This window comes from Dromaius novaehollandiae, chromosome 9 (assembly GCF_036370855.1).
Source record: "Dromaius novaehollandiae isolate bDroNov1 chromosome 9, bDroNov1.hap1, whole genome shotgun sequence".
Taxonomy (NCBI): Eukaryota; Metazoa; Chordata; class Aves; order Casuariiformes; family Dromaiidae; genus Dromaius; species Dromaius novaehollandiae.
This window is the reverse complement of record NC_088106.1, coordinates 18,290,220-18,306,961: the sequence shown is the minus strand read 5'-3', so window position 1 is coordinate 18,306,961 and position 16,742 is coordinate 18,290,220. Positions and strand designations below refer to the sequence as shown.

Below are 16,742 nucleotides of genomic sequence, written 5' to 3'. Positions count from 1 at the left end.
TTGGGGAGTTTTGAACCTAGCAGATCCCTCTCTCAATCTGTACCAGACTGATCAAGTTTCAGGCGTCTATTAGCAGTAGGTTAGAGTTGCTCAGCGTAGGCTAAAAAATACATATACAGGTATCTTTCCTTGTATGATCCTGACCTGGGTAGAGGTTGCTCTGTAGAACCATCATTTCAGTGTCACTAGACGGTCTGCATTTAAAGTACTTGTTATCACTTTCTTGCCCTTTTGCCACATTCATATAGTCTGCTCTGCCAAAAAGGGCTTTTGAATTAAATTGATTGATGTATCTAATGGAAGCTGTGTCAACACCTGTTGCCAAATATGGATCATCTTCTGAGTAGGCATACAGCCAGAAAAGGCTTTTTGCTGGCTCATTGATTATGAGAAGTTTCCAATGGAAAATGCATTATTGTAGCACTTTTTCTTTTAATATGCAAGTTGCAACATTTTTCACAGGTTTCAGAGCATGCTTCAAATAATATTTGAAAAAAACCTGCTTACGTAAAACGTATCTTTCTCTGAGTCCCTGGAAAATATTTCAAATTTTATGGTAGCATGAGATGAATCGTTTCTCAGTTACTGATGCATTTTTATCCATGCATTAGGTAAGATATATACCAAAGAGTAAATAGATATCTCAAACATGACAGATTTTGCTACGGAGTTTTGTGGGGAAGTACAGATGATCTGCAGAGTCTTCTATACATCAGCTGCACCACCGCATTGATAGAGGACACTAGAGTCGGTGACCAGGTTGTGTCTTCAAGCCTCATTTTCAAAAGTGCAGTAATAGTTTCATATTATCTTAGAGTGAAACTTCTTACATCTCTCACAAAGCCTTTATTCTGGTGAAGTTTCACTACCATATATAAATGGGTTCCACTTTAAAGCTGTCAGTTCAAAGTTAATTGCTATATTCTAGGGAATTATTTCTTTCCTTCTTCCCTTCCTCCTTCGGTCAAGTGAGGACAAGGGGTCAAAGAGAACCAGCAATGCTTTGAAAGGGGTGAAATCCTTCCTGGTGGCTCCTGGTGTACCTGCATTTTCATTCCCAGGAGCTTGGCAGGTGTGTGGTTTTGAAATAACTTCTCCAACAGAATATAAAAAACAGTAATAATGCTTTCTCCTTCCCTACAGCCAGGACTAGTCACCTGCCAGGAAGTACATAATCTTTAACACATACCTGTGGCATGGGAAGAAAGATGATTTTAAGGTTCTTTCTGCTTTGGAGAAACTTCGTTTACAATGGAAAGTATTTTATTTGAGGAAAAGAACCAAAAAAATCCACAAATGCAGGATATGTATCCTGGGCACACTGCAGCCCTTCCGATGTGGGGCCCTGTGAGCTGTGTGCAGACCCCAAGGTTTCTGCTGAGCGCAGCTGACGTGGCCTCCCGGAGCAGGAGGAGGCACCAATAAACGCTGCTGGAAGGGACAAACCCTGGCGGGAGCCTAAGCTCTGGGGGTCTTCAGGTTGACATCCGAGCTCCTCGTGCCGGTATCCTGCTACGCAGAGGTGCCCGAGGAGGCAGCAGCTGCGGAGAGACGCTGGTGCTTTGCTGTGACAGTGATGGTGCACTGCACAAGCCTTCTGCTGCACCAGCTGTGGCCAAGAGGGCAAGAGAGGACCATAGCTCATGGCTCTGTGGCTCTAGAGGTGTTTAAACGCCACTCACCCATGTGGAGAGGGGATGAGAGGATCTGTGATATCAGTCACAGGGCAAGACTGGCTCACTCCTCCTCCCTGTCTGCCCAGACCCCTCCAATGGTGAACTCATCTGTCTGGAGCTTGGTCTTATAAGAAGATTGGGCTGTATATCTTACACGAAAGTGGTAATCTGCTCATCTGTTATGCTTGCCTCCCTAGTTTAGTTTCCTTTTTGCTTGTGCTTATGAGAAAAAAAAATTGTTTTACTATTAGTTCTCCAGATTAATAATGCAGTAAAGATCATAATGTAATATCTGGGGGGCTGCACTTTCCTCCCCGAGGCACGCTGCAGTGTCGCAAGCACAGGGCTGCTAGGCTTGCGCAGAGAACCCCTCGCGAAAGGGATGCCGGGCAGCGAGCTGGGAATTCTTGCTTAAAAACAAACCGGAATGAGTGAATAAAGAAAATCACTAAGGCTTCATCTATAAATACTCTCTAATTTAAATTCACATCAGCATGAAATTTTTAAAGATTTATTTCCATAATTTGAAGTAAAAGGTATTAGTTTTAGGGGTGATTAACCCTCACTGCCTTATGGGTAAGGGAAAATTGCAGGATCAGAGTAGTATAAATTAATGACTCGAGTTTGTGTACTGAAAGTGTGAGAAAAGATATTAGTTAAGCATTTTTCTAGTTCCTTCTTCCTATTAATATAGTGACTGTAGAATTTCCTGATTCATCAGCATTTAACAGGTAATGGTTTTATCACCAGAGTAAATAAAATTTACACAGTGGTTAAACAAAATTACCCCCACCAGAAAAAAGACGGACAGGAATAAAAATAACAATTTATTACCTGTTTTAGAATGTAAAGCAGTTATAGCAACTGTATTGCTTAATGTTTTATTTTAATTTTGCAAGGAAAAATAGAACTTCTCTAGCAAAAGAAAACAGTTTAAGGCCCAATCATGCTGTAACTAAGTAAGTATTTTGTATAACAGCTAGAGCTCAGGCACTAGAGTCCTTTACCCAGACGGAGCCCTCCAGATCCATCGGAGCAGCTTCTTTGTTCCTGCTGGCTGGCGAGCAGCGTTGTTTGGGTGAGTTATTAGGGGGACATCTGTTAAGTGACAGATGTCTGTGCAGGGGCAGTGCTGTGCAAGCTCATGTTTTGTTTACAAGGCAATCACTTTTAAGACTTTATTTTTTAGGGGGGAAAACTCTTATGCTGCCTGTTTAACACACTGTGCCTAGTACTCCACTCTGCTAATATTTAATAAGTTCTGTATTCTTAATAATTAACAAGTGATTTTTTTTTAACCTTTTCTTCCTTTCCTATGTTATTAGTGAATTGCCTGATTTCCCTACAGGACTGTTTAGAGGCTGGAATGGGAAGCGCACCATAATATATATATTTTTTCTTTTTCTGAGAAAGAGTGGTGTTTTATGAGGCTGGTGATATATTTCAGATTGCAAAGACAATCGCAGCACCTTGAGTAACTGCTCTCCTTTGTCACTCCCCGGATCCAAACCAGACGCGAGGCCTCGTTTCCATGGAGGCAATGCTTGTTATTAAAGATATTTCTTCTACAAACAGACTTGTCAGTTCTCACGCCTTTGGTTCAAGCTTTATAGTTTTAAGCCTTATCTGGAGCTTTTATGTTCCATCTTCTTTGATCTTCTGCGAGAAGACTTTACATTGCAGACTAAGGTTATGATGTTTGCACATTTTACTTCTCAGTTGCTCTGTAAACAGCAAGCAAGAGATGGAAAAATTACACCGCAGTTCCTCTCTTCACACAACAGCATTACAAGTCCTGAAACATGGGCAAAACGTGTATTTGTATTGCATTACAATTATTATTTGCACAATTTCAAAACCATGAATATCTATTGACAAACACCTTAGGTTACAGTTAGCCTCCTCCCTTGCCCTCTTCTGAGGAACCATGAGAGGCTTAATTGGGGACTACATTCCTCTGAGAAAACTTTCTGCTGTGAATCCTTTTGATATATTTATTTTTTAACATTTCTACAGTTTGGGCAGAGGAGCACAGTGTTAATTTTTAGGCCAGAAGGCCCCATCAGATTATCAAGTCACCTGCCAGCATGTTATTTCGCCCATTATATCTCTTTGAATCCAATATTTGCCAGAATCATACTATTCAGACAGACTTTCAGGTTTTGACAGATGGAGAATCTGCCATTGCCAGTGACAATTTGTTACCGTGGCTAATTATCTCTCTGTGCTTAATTTAGCTTTCCTTCATTCACCATTCTTCTTCCTTTTTCTGCATTATAGAGGCCTTGATGTGGTGTTTCTTCCTGCGAATATGCTTATAATATCCTTCTCTGGGCACCACTCAGTCTTTTTTGTTAAATTGAACAGTTTGAACTGTTTAATCTTCTTACTGTAAAGTGTTTTAAATACCCTAGAATCATTACTGTTTTTCTCTGCATATTCTTTTCTATGACTGTATCAATCACAATCAATTGAATAATGCAGTAAAGGATTTTCATATAAACACTGTTTTCCATCTCAAAATCTTCTGAACTATTCCTTATGGAGGCTCAATTAGTCTTTGATAAGAGCTGAAAAAATATTAATATGGATTTGTCTTGTCAGGGTATATTTGATGGTGTTTAAATACAAGGACTAGCAACTACTGAGCTGAAAAAGAAAAATCTATTCCTAAAATTAATAGCCATTTTTACTGAGCAGCCCTCCAGGAAAAACAGCTCACATTTTGTAGACAAAGTTTAGAATGAAAATAATCATTAGAAAAAATATGTACAAGGAGGACTCTGTTAAGCAATCAGAAGAGGAGAAAAAATAAACTGACTGTAGATAATACAGGATGTAGTGAGCTTGGATTGCAATCAGTTAGGATGCACATTGGGAAAACTTTCTAATGATAAAGATACTTAAGCACTAGAATGAATTTCCAACAGAGATTGTGCAATTTCTATCATTGGAGGATTTTCCATACAGCTTTGCCAGAAATGGTTAGATATAGTTGATTGTGATTTGGAGTTGGAGGAATGAGCAGCACTGGCCACTTGCTGTGTTTCTTCCCTGGTTCTGTGGCAACAGCGACTCCTCCAGAATGCCGTGACTCGCTGCTCCTGGCAAAGACACTGTCTTGCATTAAATTCGCTGAGAACTGAAACTTGCAGCTGCCAAATAATCTGATGACCCAAAGTTACTCAGCTGCTCTTACCCCTAAATATTCAGAGGCAGTGACTGGTGTTGGTGATTTCTTCTTTCCCTAGATCATCTGAAGCTGTGCCGGAGCAGATGGATGGATTAGGTAACACACCAAGGTAGCTACCAATCCTGTTTTTATTCTCTCTAAGGTTTTGAGATTTGATTCTGAGTGGTCTCATTAGGAATAGACATTTGTACAAAGGTTTTGTAAAGAATAACTCCCTGTGGGGAATGCTATGGATCAGCACAGCCTTGGGATGATGTTTGTATTTTTGCAGCTTCTACTCACAAGCGTTAATAGGATGTACTTCCACCCACCCACCCTCCTGTTTCTGTTTCAAGTTTGAGCCTCAGTCTCTTCACATACTCAGTTTAGAATAATAGTGTTTTGCCTCTCAGAAACAGCAAAAAAAGATCCTTTTCCAATCAGACAACCTCAATGAAGAACCCTTTGCGTGCTTTCAAGCTCTCATGGGCATTCAGTTAGTGAGAAGGCAGTTGCTCTAATAAAAAGCACCTCAGAGCTACCCAGTGTCATTAAGACAGACAAAAGAAGAAAGATTAAGATGTGCGCAAGGTAAACAAGGAAGGCTTACTGACAAGAGCAGGAAGCTCTTGCAGTCAGCTTGATTTGCTGATAGACCCTGGCAGAAAAGATCTTTTGGATCAGGTGTCCCTGAGTTGTGTGAATCCTCTGAACAGGAGAAATTGTGCTGGCCCTTCCTTGTGGTTTGGTGGGTTGCTTGATCATTGTCATGATGTGTTGACATCCGAAACATTTTTTCAGAGCGAGCTTTACTAGTTTAATGTGAGATTTCTCATGTAATTGTGAGAGCTTCTCTGTGCTTTAGTTTCCTGTCATTTCCAAAATAAGAGAGTTATTTGCCTGCCTCAAAGGATCTAGTTAGCAAACAAAGATCCCTTTGTAATGAAGTCACCTCAATCCACAGTGTATCCAGCTAGCATAATGGTGAAGGCTGTGAAACTGTCTGCAAATTGTTAGGGCGTAGACTTTCTAAAACTGTTAAAAATGACATATAAGGGAAGCCTCATCCTTTTGTTTTGCAGATATAACCTTAAAGTGGTATGAAGATTAAAAAATTAGTATCTGTAAAGTCCTTAGGATTCTTAGAGGGATGGCTTGGCAAGTGCTGCACAGGATTATTATTTTTTCCAGGATTATTTTACTTTGATTACTGGCCCTGCTGTTTGAGGAAGAGGAACTTGCCAAGGTAAGTTCACATGAGGATACTCAGCTTCGGACATCCTTTTAAAGTCAAATTTTGCAATATCTCTGTACAGTTGAGAACGCAGAGGAGTTCGTAGCAGGATTTCTGGAAGCCTCCAGGCACATTCCCCACTCCAGCCTTCAAAAATGGGCACATGCAGTTCAGTTATGGCTTCATAACGAATTACTGGCTGTTAGCTTAGCCACCACAATTGCCTTTGTGAATGATATTATGCCTGTTGTGAGATAAAATATGTTATATTAACCCTCAATTTAAGAGGCTTAAGCGAAAATATTTTGTGTAACATCTAGGTGGCTTAGGAGCTTAGACATAGATGGTTATAATGACTCTGCTACTAAATGCTATCTTGATTACATTCAGTTGTGCATCCTTGGAAAATAATGATGTCATTACACGCCATTTATACTGATTACGTATTCTGAGAAAATGTTCTGCAAATATTCTCTGATAACATTTATTCAAATATATTGTGAATGACAGTATTCCTTTCTCTAGTTGCTATTACTCCATGTCATTTGTGTAGATGAAGGTAGAACTATTTACCAAGTGATCAAGTGACTTCAGAGCTTTATTCTTCTGCTAGAAATATGACTTTGTGATCTAGTAGGAATAACATTGACCCATAGCTTGAGGAAAGGATTTTCAAAGGAATCAAAGAGAATTAGAGACCCACATCCCACTGAAATTCTATTGCCTCTGAAAACTTCAGCCTAAATATGTTATCTGTAATTTAAATGTTTTTTTCAGAAGGTATTTGTTCTTGTGTCTTAAATAGCCAGTGGAGTTTTTCATGGTCAGAATCAAAGTCTGGTGCCTTCTTTTTTTATGTATTTTTTTTTCAGTCAGAGTCTGCTTTTCTGAAGTAAACAAGATTTCTTTCCTTCCTCATTTGCAATATCTGAGTTAGATTCTCTGTTCTTTAATAATCATTAGGAGCTTAAGTTGAAGATTTAGTGTTCAGATTTAAATTTTTGAAAAATAAATTGAAAACAGTATATAAGTAGCACTCCCTTTTCCCTTTCTGGTATTGCTGTTTGCCTGTGAGATACTGTTGAGGCTGCTACCGCTCTTGATCGACAGACTGGCTGCCCTTGTGAAGATTAAGGATTTGGATTCATGAAAAGGTAGCAAATCATTTCAAGGTTAGCATTTTCCCAACCTCCATTATAGCTATTCAGTATTTAAAGAAATTCTATAGGCATTGATTGTCCTTTTTTTAAGCATCAAAATATTCTATTCAATAATTATGTAAAAGTCACGTTATTTAGGTAGTTTTATTTGTTGCAAAAGGCTAGACAATTCAGATATTCCCTTCAATGTTCTAAATGTTGAATAGTCAAAGAATTCAAATATTCACTTCAACATAATTCTCTTTCTCTGCTTGAACAAAAGAAACACTATCATTTTGGTTTTGCTTTTTTTTTTATGACAGGACCACTGTAAATGGTTTTACGTTATTCTGAGAAGGACATGAAGTAACTGGTAGCTTCTGAGAGGCTGTGCGAGAGCACCTACACACTGCAGCATAAAGATAAAGAGAGGAGAGTGAATAAATCTTATAAAAAGTCATTTCTAGTTGTACATAAAAATGTAAAATTTCTAAATATCTCCCCCTGTAGAATAATCCAGGCTTTCTGCCTATATTTAAAGATAATATTTCAGAGATGTGGAAATTAAATTTACACATGATATGCTTTAGAAAAATAATTTAGCATCTTAACAGCTGAAAAGGGGATTCAATTACCCATTTTTGTATAATTCTACGAGTGGGAAGCAATAGCTTCTGAGTGAGGCTTTCTGTCTTCAAAATTCACAATATGCTGAACAGAAACATAAACAAATGCACATCATAATTGAATTTTCAGGTAATTTCAGTGAGATCTTTCCTCTTATTAGACTAAAAAGCTAATTCCCCAAACCAGATTTATACTGATGAAACAGGCAAAGCGTGAGCAACTCCTTCCGTTGAATCTAGTAATTCAATACATATGTTTATATAAGCTCCCATTTGATACTTAACTGGGTTATAGGTAGAACTGAGTCCCAAGTGTTCTCACCTATCATTGCTTTATAGATGTTCTAGTCATTTACAATATTGCAGGCCTTATGTGGATATGTGATTTCAGTAAATAGCATTTGTGTACAAAAAGTTCTACGTATATAATTTAAAAAATGTACCCTTTAACATGTTAGTATACTATTATTAGGGGGTAGCATTTATCTATCTTGCTGGTTTGATAGGTTAAAAACTTTTGCCAGGTTTCAAGGTGATTCTGAATTTAGTACATCAATTCAGTTGATAATCGTCCTTTGAGCACCTCTAGTAACACTGAAAACTTCATGTCTCTGGATTTAGTGCTCTGGATTGTTAGGAAGAAATATTCATAGACTTTCATTGCATAGACTCAGCAAGGTGAAATAAATATACACACGTTCACAGCAGAATCAAGGGAAATCCACTTTTTTTTTTTTTTTTTAACAGAAAGCAAGGTAGGCTCATGTTCAGCAGCTAGTATGCGTATTTGTGAAACAGAAGTTAGTACTTGTTGGGTCACAGAAGAAAAAGAAATCTGTAATACAGAAAGAAAAAAACAGAAAATATTACTTAAAAATGACACTTATATGAATTGAGAATTGCTACTCCATTCTGCATGTCCTCTACAGAATAATTCAACAGAAAAAAAGAATGGAGATTGGAAAGGATGATGGCAACTATTAGAACTTTAGAAAGATTTTCATGGCAGGAAGAGATTGAAAGGAATGGGATGGTTAGATTTACAGAGAGAACTTCGTGAGCTATTCAAAATAAGGTCTTCAAAATAAGCTCTTCATAGCTAATAATCTGGCCTGTCTACTTTCTCATACTGAGAAAGCTATTTAGGCTTTTTTGTAATACAAGCACTAAAGAATATTTGGTGAAATTGAATGACAGTGCTTTGAAAAGCTATGACAGCATTTTTAACATTCTGGATAGTTTTGTAGAATACTTGTTGCTGTCAGAAAAGGTTGTTAACCCTTTCTGGTATTGCTTCTTCTGAAATAACATATGACTTGAATTTCAACGAATTATGCTAGTATTAGTCCTTTAAAATCTGATTCAATTTCTGAACTTCTCATTCTGCAAAATCTAGTCTAGCTTTAAAAAGCTGAAGTGATGCCGAATCTACACTGCCTCAGGTAAGTCATCCTAATGATAATATTGTCATTTCTGGGTTTAGTTATATGTATTTTCAACTAGAATTTGTTTTGTTCAGTCTCAAAGTATAGGCTGTTTTACAATGTAAAATAATTATTGTAGCACTCTTGCTGAGCTCTCTGGAGTTCAACAGCTTTTTAAAATGTGGACACGAGAGCTGAATGCCACAGTCCATCAAAAGCTTCGTTAATACCCTGGTATAGAGACAACACTTTCCTGACTTTCTGACTTATTTTTTGAGCTCCATGTTAACTAAGGGGCTTATTTTGTGTAGTTTTCTCTCTACTGTGGTTCTGAAATCCTTTAGATATCACTGATGTCTATGGCACAGTTTTCTTTAAGTGTCATCTCTGTTCTTTGTTTCTCCTGTGCCGTTATTCATCTGACTACTAAAACATTATGCTAATTAGAGCAAATATCTCCTTGCTCCAGTATTCTGTAGAATATAGGCCTTAAAAGCATTAAAGCACATTTATACGTTTCTGTGGATATCCACAGTTAAATGAACAAGGATAAAAATATAAAAAGAGGAATTCTTATGTCTTCAGCATAACACAAATGATAACTGACAAGATTTTGGGGGAAAAAAAAAAAACAACTGGGCACTATGGGAATCAGGATTAAGGTACCTGTAATAAAATTAGCGTCTGAAGTCTCTGATTCAGTATATCCCCTGAATAAGTCCTACATCCTACTTGCATCCTTCTTACGTTCCCATCCTGGCTTTGTTTGACCTTACCAAGTTTCGCTTCTTGCAGTTAGTTATTATGGAAGTGCCAGAGGTGAGGGTTAATTTTTTATCGGGTTTTGTTCAAACCTAGGGACTGCCTCTAGAGTAGAATCTGTACTATATATCCCACAGAAGGTAGCACCACAAAGGAGAAACAGTTACAAACCATTGACTATACAAAATGCAATGAAACGCATTGAAATGCAAAATGGGAGATTTCTGTATTTATAATACAACTCGTCTATTGTTTTAATAAACGGCGAGTATCCTGCAAAGTTCTGCTAAGTGCAGAGGAAAGGAGGGAAAACCTAACTCGTAAACGCTGGAGGTTTAAAAGATGTAGTGGGGCACCTACCTGAACCTATGCAAATGCAGGATGGATTCCTGTTGCCTTCTTATCTCATGTTGCGTGCATGGGATACCAGCTGCTTCCTTCAAAGAGTGACTCTTTCCTGAAGGTTTGGTAATGTTTACTTCCAGTATGGCAGAAACATATATTTTGAAGTTACACTGGAATGAAAGCAAAATCTGACAGGGACAACTCTCAGGAGAGCTTAGATGGATGTCATGTGGGAAATGGCTAGTTTCCAAGGTTTATATTCACTATTATGATTTGTCCATTTTATCAGAATAAGGACAGATTATATTTACTTGCTTGTAGGAAAAGTGTGTAGATAACTATGCATCTTTCAAATACAGACCTCATCATTGGAAGGATGCAAATCTCTCTCCTGGAAGAAAGCTAGAGTAGGATTCTAGGAAGAGCCATGTCTTCTCTAAGGACCTAATCATCATTAATACTCTTGCTCTTCTAACCTACTTGGATGCTGTAAAGATGTTTCCTAGGCTACTTCTGGTTTTTGCAAGATTAAAAAATACATTTGTCAATATACTTTCCATTTAAAAATTATCCCATTTACATTTTAATTGTTCATTTGTAGAGAATTGCTTTTATATGATAAAATAAAAATGAACACAAACATGTTCCTTTCTGGGAAAAGATAAATTTACAAAGCTTAGAAATGGTCCAGCTTTCAAAAAAAATATGCATATTGTGTGGTTTTTAAACCCATTCTAAAATAGAAATTCTGCTCCCATTGAGTCAAGAATAAGATTGTTACAAGGTAAAGTTGGCTCAGGAAATTGCAATGGAATTGGAAAATGCTCAACCAAAAGAGAGCAACCGCTCTATAAGGCAGCCCTGCAGCTTGCATTTCTGAATGATTGTTTGCAGACCCACTAGATCTGATGCACTTTTGGCAGTGCTTTGGAAATGGGATACTCAGGTGCCAACTGCTGTTTCAATGTCACTGTTTCCTTCAAAAACACCACTTATTCTAAAATATCAACTCTGACACTGGTTCTCCAGAGCCCCTAATTTATGGGCTAAAGTATCATTATTTTTAACAGAGCAGAAAGATTTCTTACATTAGCCCTTAGATTTTTTTTTTAATATCACATTGCACATTCATAGCTGAATGACTACCTGCAAGCATTTCCATTTTATCCCCTAATTTTTACTATTTGTAGAGCATAAGTGTCCAATTTAACATCAAATTTCTCTTCCATTGATTTAATAGCACTTAGTTTGGTACTTATGGAAATTTCATAGATAGAAGTAATCTCTGTCAGCTTCCCCAGGGTGGAAATTACAGGGCGTGGGAGAGAATACGGAGCTACTGAGGGAGAACTCCCTGGAGTGATCTCCCTATCTTCCTCTCTGCAGCATGTTAACAATCATTTCTGAAGTGCCACAGCTATATTTGGAGTTTTATCGATAAATGCAGGAAAAGAAGATAACATGTTTTGAAAAACGTCCTAATCTAAAAGCTTAGTCCTCCAAAATCTTACTGCTGGACGTGTCAGCAGTACTTGCAATTAGGAGCAACTTCAGTAAAGTTAATAAGGTGGCACTATGTCCAATAGTGTTCACAGCAGCGGGCTTCAAATTACATAGGTGCTTTAGAAGAAGAATAGCACTTCTCCACAGCTGTGCAATTATTAACTCTCAGAAAACTGCAGAATATTTTTATTATTTTCCTCGCTTTAAATTAATACTATCACTGGTGATTAAACTCAAGGTCTCATGAATTCTGCAGAAAACTGGTCTCAGATTCTATGGTCTGGTGTCTGTGGCAACATAACTTGTATCAAAAAAGCTTTTTCTTCATTGTGAAAGTGAGTGATGATTTTAGTGCTATAACCCTTGTCAGTTTGTTTTGAAACCACCTTTTATCATATTCCAGGGTGCAGTATGCTGCAGGCTTTTTTACTTTCTCTGCTTGAGAGAAGTTATTAATAAAATGTTTTGGTTGGTGGACTATAACCACTAGAAAAACATTGGATGTATGTTAATCAGCTATCATTGCCTGCAACCTTGATAATATGAAGAGGGTAGTGTTCACTGTTAGACGTTTAGTTCTTTTGAAATGATCTGGATGTTTTTCACAAGTACAAAACCCAAAACAAACAAGCCCCCTCTAAAAATATCATACATACATACATACATTATACGTGTGTGTGTGTATATATATGTATTTCCTTCAAATACTAGGTGATATATATATTCGTTTTCTCTTGACACTATAGGGGCAATATCTTAGCTAACTGTCACAGCCAAAACAAAATTGCCGTTCCTCATGAAGTTAACTCATGAAGATCAACAGAAACTGGAAGTAACAAGGAATGAAATCTGAGCAAAATGAAGGTCTCTATTCACTATATTGAGGGCACGTTCTTCCCCTGCAGGCTCCGATGGATGTTTCTAAAAGTATCACTTGCTGACAGTGGGTGAGTGAAAGAAGGCTCGTACGTACAACTTTTTCTGAAGATAAAATGGTAAAATTCTGTACAAAGTGGTATTTGCTCTCTACTTTTAAGCAAAGTTGGTGTAATTTTGACTTCACACGTGTTTTATGTACCCATAATTTCTTTCAGTCAGGACAGTATGCATCCCTGCTTCAGCACCGTCATTTTTTTGGACAATTATTGCTCTTTACTTCTCTGTCTTTGATATCTTTGAAGTCCTCTTGCCACCTGTCTGAATGACATCCGGTGTACTGAGCTGCCAGTCTTACTGAGCCACTTGGTTTTCCTGGCTCTGAGGGTGCTAAGCAGAGCTACCCTGGAAGATTGCAAATAACTTAAATAGGTTTTTCATTAACTTGTTTTTATATATTAATATGCAAAGGGAAAGTGTAGTCTGTGTTCCTAAGTAAGTGAGATTGGCAATAAAATATAAAGTAAAGGATTTACTTTCTCTTCTCTCGGACCAAATCCTGGACATTGTTTCACCTGAGTTGTCCCTTTGAAGGATGTGGCTTAAGACTTTAACTTGAATATAACAAGATGAATCTAAATTCCTCTCCAGGTCAGATCTCTGTTGCAGATCATCATTGCAGTCAGTCAGAATTGAACTATTTTAAGTGGACACAAACTACATAAGTACCCCTGTGCATAGCACAAGGGGAAGTCTGCAGTAGCTGCCGGCCTTTTCTGCAAGGAGGTTGCGTATAAGGAACAGCTGTCAGAAACAGCTAATGAGATGCACTGATAGAGCTGTGTGAATAATTTTATACGCCTTATATCTATACAAAGCCCAAAGGAAGCTGAGTTACCATTATGCTAAATTATAGAAGAATTTCTATGTAGTTGTATATTCAGACCTGTCAAATATCATTTACACAGTACAAGATATGCACATAGTTGTTTCTTGCTTCATACTCCCCCACAGCTGCGGCCATCCAGGGAGAACCGTGGCCTCTCGCCGCAAGCGCTGCTACCAATTTTCATTCTTCCTTCAAAGGCAGACCCACAAGCAGGCGTTTTCCTCAGCTGCGGCCTGATGCTGAAGACTCTAGCTGAAGAGGATGAGGCCAGCAATTTCTGACTCAAATCTGCCAGTGCTTCGGTCCGCTTGAGTAGATCAATGAGGAACAAGGGACTAGTTTAGGAAAATATTATAAAACCCTGTCCAACCTCAAGCACAAGTAACCTAATTTAAATCAATGAGATGGTTCATATGCCCACATACATGGTACAACATTAGGGCCTATGTTAATAGGACTCAATCCAACATCTCTATTATTAAGGTTCAAAACTTCTTAGGTTTTCCTTTAATGGAGGAAAGATTCTAATTACTGATATACTAAAGTTCTGCTGAAAATGTTCTGAACAGTATTTTATGAAAGGAAGAAAGCAAGAAAACTAGTAAAACAATATTCACTTATTCTGGGAAGCTGGCAGTAGAGAAGCCTGAGCCCTATTGATGTTTGCCACTGATCAGACTGTTCGTAGACAGCTCTTCCTATTTTTTTCCCTTTCCATTTCTTCTTTACTCCTGTGAAATATTAATAGTGATCTTCTTTACTACATCAAAATACAGAAATACAGTGTAAATTACCATGGTTACAATTTTTTTTTTTTAACATGGTATTGCTGGAGAATAAGATTAGTTTTTTAGAGAATGAATAATTCATTATCTGGATGATAGTCACATTGCTGAATACTGACAAAATTCTATTAATCTTTTTTTCTAGCTAATTGGGGTATCTGTGCCCTTTTCTTGAGAGAATCTCCTATTCATAAATCTAGTGCATTTAGGACTTAAGTTGCATTGCTTTTATTATTATTGTATCATTGTTTCAGTAGTTCAGTTTTAGAACTGCAGACATAACTTTCAAGGAGATTTACGACTGACTGTTATCCCAACATTTTATAGCTTAGTCTGCACTACAGTTTCTTTAAAGACTTAACACTTATCCGGTGACTTCAGTTTAAAAATATAATTTGTGTCTTTCTGTCGATAAGAGCTGTTAGCAGTGTAAGATGCTGGAATAATCTGTTGCCTTCAGTACGTATTACTTATTTTGGATAGAACTCTAAGGATTCCAGCAGCAATGTTTTGCCACTAAACTAGAAGTTCATTTTCAAAATAAACTTTTCCCCTCCATGCACATCATTCTTGATTACTCTGGCTTATAGCACTGTTGGTCCTTCCCATGTTCTACTTTGTATTTCAGGAGAAAACACGCAGAGAAAGAGCGTTACAGAACCTCAGAGGAGTAAGTGAAACTCTAAATAAGAAAACATGTAATTTCTTTTGCCCATATTTTTTAATAGATTCACAGGTTTTCTAAAGAGAAAACCACACTGTTTGAATGCCAAGCCCAAAAGCAGAAAACCCCCCCAAAAAACTGCTTTGTTAAGGGTACTCAATCACTAACTTCTTGTTATATCCACAGCCTGTACTTCCCCAAGTATTTTACTACTGCACTGCACCTTTCCAAAATTTCTTGTCCTGTTTAGTGCTGAGCCAGCCACTTCTGTTTGCATCCTTGAATATTCTCCTTTGTGTTATTTGTCCTCCAACCATTCTTTTTCTTTCTTTATACCTACAAATAGCCAAATTCATCCATATACTTTGTTCTTGTCGTTATCGCACATCTGAAAAATCTGACGTTTCTTTCTTCTCTGTCTATCTCCCCTCAGAAAGGAAAAATCCATATGGCTTATCCTTTGTATCTTCAAAAATATTTATGGGCCATTGTCCTCCTTGATGTGTAGCTCACATGCAGTCTTTCTTTGGGAAAGCTCTCTCGCTGAGCTGGTTACCAGTTCAGCCTCTCGTTAGTGAATGCGTGTGTGTGTGTGTTCAGGCACTGTGAAGATCAAGGAAAGAAAAATGAGGTAAAGTGCACCTGTTCTCTCTGTCTCTTTAAATTACTATTTTTATTACTCATTTGTGTGTATAGGATATGTATGCACGTGCATAAAATAACTCAGAATTGCAATTACCAAGCAAAAAGTAGTTGTTAAGAAAGAGAATAAAATGTTTAATTGTGAACAGCAAAATTAATGAGGCCCGGTTTCGAATGGATTTATGTCTCTTGTCCTCTCTCCCCACTCCAGTGGGGATTACTCCCCATTGGCATTACTGCCATTACTCCCAGTTCCTCCTCAGGTCTCCCATGATGATCCCATTGGCAAGAAATCCCACTTTCTGCAGTTAACATGCAGCATAGATTTTCCAGGCCGCCAAAAAAAAGTATATAATGGCTGAATCCTGTCTGTCTTTCCTTCATTTAGAGCACTAGTTTGTGTTTCTTTCCTGTACAGCTGCTAATTTCCAAAATGCTTTACCAAAATAAAAATGAAATCAGATTCAAATACACAGCTTGTGTAGAATAAAGTTATTCTGGAGTATCGGTTATTCCAAGAGAGTCTTATAGCCTTATTATAATAGTTACTGAGTCCATTAAAGGAAAAAAAGTGCTGCTAAAAAGAAATATAAGCATAAGAATATGAGCCCTGGTACATTATATTTTTGTTAGTGTGTCTGAGCATTATATACATAGAAAACTCACTAGTATATCGCTAAACCACCTCATCAAATATCCTGTGTATCAGAACTACCAGAATTGACAGACCCTAAATGTATGCTTTGCGCAGGGCAGCGCTTGCTCTCATCAGTACAAGTTCAGTGAAAGCAAACAGCTGGTGAGCATGGGATAAAAAGATAGAAACATTCATCCTTCACCTCTGAGGCAGAGCTATAATGTATTAAAAGATAATCCAAACCTGAACTCTAACTGGACGATAAAAATCTTGGACTCAACAGAGATACTGCCTTTATGGCACATCATGACTTTCCACATGTTCAATTCTTCTTAACTCATCTGTGTTCCAGAAATGATCATTTCGTT

The 16,742-nt window shown here is 37.7% G+C and overlaps 1 long non-coding RNA gene across 1 annotated transcript in view; it reads left to right on the top strand.

Moving 5' to 3' along the window:
* LOC135329218 (uncharacterized) overlaps positions 1-6,094 on the top strand; it is a 160,632-nt gene extending 154,538 nt beyond the window's left edge. Inside the window, exons 5-6 of the long non-coding RNA XR_010390587.1 lie at positions 4,928-4,978; positions 6,040-6,094. This is a non-coding gene — a long non-coding RNA (uncharacterized LOC135329218). The remainder of the gene's footprint in view (positions 1-4,927; positions 4,979-6,039) is intronic.
* The last annotated feature ends 10,648 nt before the right edge of the window (positions 6,095-16,742 follow it).